Here is a 4,352-nt window from a genome sequence, read left to right on the forward strand (position 1 = left end):
TTGAAATTGAAAGGCCATTAAAGAGGCTCTGAAATTGCCAGAAGGAAGGCACATGTTCCATCAGCCTTATGACTTCATCTTGGCATTTTTCACACAAATCTTAATCCTGAGAGATCAACAGCGCTGTTCAAACTTGAAGCTAATCAGATTCTGTGCCTCGATCAGCCCCTCCCCCCGACACATGAACTCCGTCAAATCTTTTTAAAAATTAGCTTCATCAAGTGGGGAGCATCTCAAGCAGAACTTGAGAAAAATTATACACATGACTTAAAAACAATATTTGTCAGTCCCACAGCAAGTCCTGATTTAGCCACCACACATACCATAGTAACAAAATAGCAACTCTCCAGAAGAACTATCCATTCTCAACTTGTCTGTAACCTTTAACAGGTTGACCACCACTTCTCCATTGTGCAGTTGGGTGGAACTGCCCTGCTAGTCCTTATTGCATATACCATGTAGACTAAGGGACTTAAAAAAAACACACAAGCTGGACTTGAATACTTCAATATTGGGAGCTGCTTATTAAGGTGTGTAGTCACTTCACAGTCAGGTCAAAGATTGCCCAAAACAGGGTTTTAAAAGATTATTGCCACACTGCAATGAAGTTACTGTGAAAATTCCCTAGTCGCCACACTCCAATGCCTGTTCGGGTACACTGAGGGAGAATTTAGCATGGCCAATGCCCCTAACCAGCAAGTCTTTCGGACTGTGGGAGGAAACTGGAGAACCTGGAGGAAACCCATGCAAACATGGGGAGAATGTGCAGACTCTGCACAGACAGGGACCCAAACTGGGAATTGAATCCGGGCCCCTGGCACTGTGAGGCAGCAGTACTCACCACTGTGCTGACCCACATTGGGTAGAGCTAATAGCCCAGGGGTCATCTGGCCCATGCTCTTAAAGGGGCAGTCCACACACCAAACTGCAACATATGGCATTTACACATGCAGACATAATAATTACCTGTACAGTTGCAACCAGAATAATTGCTTACCATGGCTCCTCTTCCTGCTCTGACACTGCTACCTTTGGTGTCCCCCAAGGGTCTATTCTTGGCCTCTTCCGATTTGGCAGCTACATGCTGCTCCTTGGTGATATCATCCAGAAGTGCAGTGTTGATTTCCCCATAAGAGCCAGTGACGCCATCCCACCCCTTGGCTCAACTCACAACCACCTGTCTGAACCTGCTCACCACTATCTCTAAACACTCACTGCTTCATCTGGCAGAAATGTCCTCTGTGTAAACATTAACAAACACCATTGTCCTCCTCCTCACACACTGTTCCCTCGTCACTGATGTCATCCCTCTTCCTGGCAAATGTCTGAGGCTAAACCGGACAGTTTGCCAGCTTGGTGCTGTAGTTAACTCCGGGGCAAGCTAACATGTGTTTGCATCATCACTATTTCCATTTCTATCAACACTGTCTCACTCCAGTAGCTGCTGCTGAAACTTTCATTCTTGGCCTCTGGACTGGACTATTCTAAACAGACCGCAGTCTAACCTCTCTCCTCCACTAGAATCGGAGCAGGCAAGGGGTGGACAATGGGAAGATGTGCTGACCTCAGGCAGGATTTTACGGTTTCAGGATGAGCAAGGCTGTGAAATCCAGCCCATAGTCCCCTCTTGATGGATTATAGAAGCATGAAGGGGGGAATCTCATTGAAATTTACAGAATATTGAAAGGGCTGGATAGAGTGGACGTGGGGAAGATGCTTCCACTCGTTGAAGAGACTAGGGTCCGAGGGCACAGCCTCAGAGTAAAGGGATGTCCCTTTAGAACCGAGATGAGGAGGAATTTCTTCAGTCAGAGGGTGGTGAATCTGTGGAATTCATTGCCACAGAAGACTGTGGAGGCCAGATCAGAGTGTCTTTAAGACAGAGATAGATAGATGCTTTCACAAAGGGTTACTGGGACTCGAAATGGTAGTTCTTTTCTCTCCTTACAGATGCTGCCAGACCTGCTGAGATTTTCCAGCATTTTCTCCTAATCATAGAATCTGTAGATGCAGAATTTTGGTTTATTATATAGATAGATAGATTATTCATCGGTAAGGGGATCAGAGATTACGGGAAAAGGCAGGAGAATGCGGATGAGAAACTTATCAGCCATAATTGAATGGCAGAGCAGACTTGATGGGCTGAATGGCCTAATTCTGCTTCTATATCTTATGGTGGTATAACGCTTCAACATAACATGAAAATGCGTTACATAAATACAAACGGTTGCCGGAGTGTTTTTCAGAAACACACGCTCCGGGACGCTGTCAAATACTAAATAAACATTGCAGCATCATCAGGGAATCTTTTTGACTCGCCTTGTTCTCATCTGCAAATTCTCTCTTCGCCTTCTGCCCAACTCTTAACACAGCAAGCTGGAAAAACTCAGGCCTGTCAGTATACATCAGGAGAGATATTAATATCTATTCGTTTCCTCACTATTCGGGTGCAACTGTATGCACTTCACTCTGTCAAAGGCGCTGCAAACATTTTGCTCCGAAGTTTACAATTTTGAACAGCCCAAGCCTGAGACGCAGCAACAGCGCCCTTCAGCGGGGAGATGTGGAAGGACAGCCACTGAAATGTTCAGCCAAGCCTAACCCAAGACTAATCTGAGATCACCTACATTGAAAGCAACTTGTCCAAAAACAAAATACCTCTTGAAAAGTCAGATCACCTCAACTTTCTGAAGAGCCCCGTAATGTTTAATCAAACTCACTTATCAGCTCTGGTTTCACTCCTGTAAATATTTTTTACAACTTTGTCTCAAAACTTTTTTTAATGTAAATTGGAGTGTAGTCCAATATAAATTTAACATCCCCTCTTTTCAATTCTCTTCCTCTAGAAGTTAACCTCAATGCTTTAGTTTGTATTTGAGTGGCCTTGCTAATCTGCATTGCTACTTTAAATGATTTGGAAATTTGTATTCCCGAGATCCCTTTGTCCCTCTACCCCATTTAAATTTATTTTCCAAGAGTTCTTATTTCCTCTTACCAAAATCACATTTGTCCACATTAAAACTAATTTTCAATTTACACATACTGGCTGCGAGTTTCTTCATGGTAGCTGTTTCTTAATAAATAGATACGTACACAGTGGCTTCACTAGTTCGTGTAAAGCATCTTCTATGAAAAAGCTCAATGAATCTCACTCACTCCTCCTTGTCGCCTGGGCACAACGCATTGCTGACACAATGATGTCCCCTGCTGGTTAATAGCAGTACTTCAGTCCAGCATTGGAAAGGACTCACCTCTTTCATTGTCGAGTTCACATCCAGGTACTGAAACTGGTTGCAGAAGACAGTGCGGAATCGGTAACCGCACCAGGCAAGAATCTGGACCTGCTGGTCAGGAAGGTAAGTATCCTGTGGGAAAAGGAAATGCAGACAAGCATAGAATCATGGATAAAATCAAAATACTGCTGATAGTGGAATCTGAAACAAAAACAGAAAATGCTGGAAAATATTAGCAGTTCTGACAGCATCTGTGGAGAGATAATAGAGCCAACGATTGGAGCCTGGATGACCCTTCGTTAGAGCTCATACAGAACGGTAGAATCCCTACTGTGCAGAGAGCGACTATTCGGCTCATTGAGTCTGCACCAACTCTCTAAAAGATCATCTTGCTCCCCGCCCCCCCCGCCCCCCAAACTGTATAATTCCACCATTTACCATGGTTATCCCATCTAAACTACACATCTTTGGACACTAGGGGGCAATTTAGCATGTCCAATCCACCAAACTATATATCTTTGCAATGTGGGAGGAAACTGGAGCATCCGGAGGAAACCCATGCAGTCACAGGGAGAATATGCAAACTTCACAGTCATCCTAGCCCAGAATTGAATCCGGGTCCCTGGCACTGTGAAGCAGCAGTGCTAACCACTGTGTCACTCTAAGGTGGAGCCTTGCTGATTGCCTCCAGACCCCCCACACTGGACACACATCAACTGACACATCAGATATCAAATCCAGGGCCCTCCTTTCAGGTACAGCTCAACACTGTATCCCCCCCAAGTGAAGAATCACAAGGAATTTGAATTTTCTGAGACACGAGAGGAAAAGGAATGGAAGGAGTTTTGCAATGCCCTTTACACAACAGATACAGATCATAGCACAAATGAGAGAAAGGACCATTCGGTCTATTTGAATACAGCAATGAAGAAAAACGGTGGGATTTTCTGGCCATGCTCTCCCCAAGACTGGAAAATCCCACCCAAAGTCGACAGACCTTTACTCAGTCCTCTCATGCTCAGTACAATTCCCATGGTGGGCAGGATGGGAAAACTCCACCCATAATCTCTTCACTTCAATCCCTAATTTCTTGTTATAATAAAGACACACACAAATTGG

The sequence above is a fragment of the Carcharhinus amblyrhynchos genome, chromosome 30, assembly GCF_965287045.1.
Source record: "Carcharhinus amblyrhynchos chromosome 30, sCarAmb.v2.hapA, whole genome shotgun sequence".
Taxonomy (NCBI): domain Eukaryota; kingdom Metazoa; phylum Chordata; class Chondrichthyes; order Carcharhiniformes; family Carcharhinidae; genus Carcharhinus; species Carcharhinus amblyrhynchos.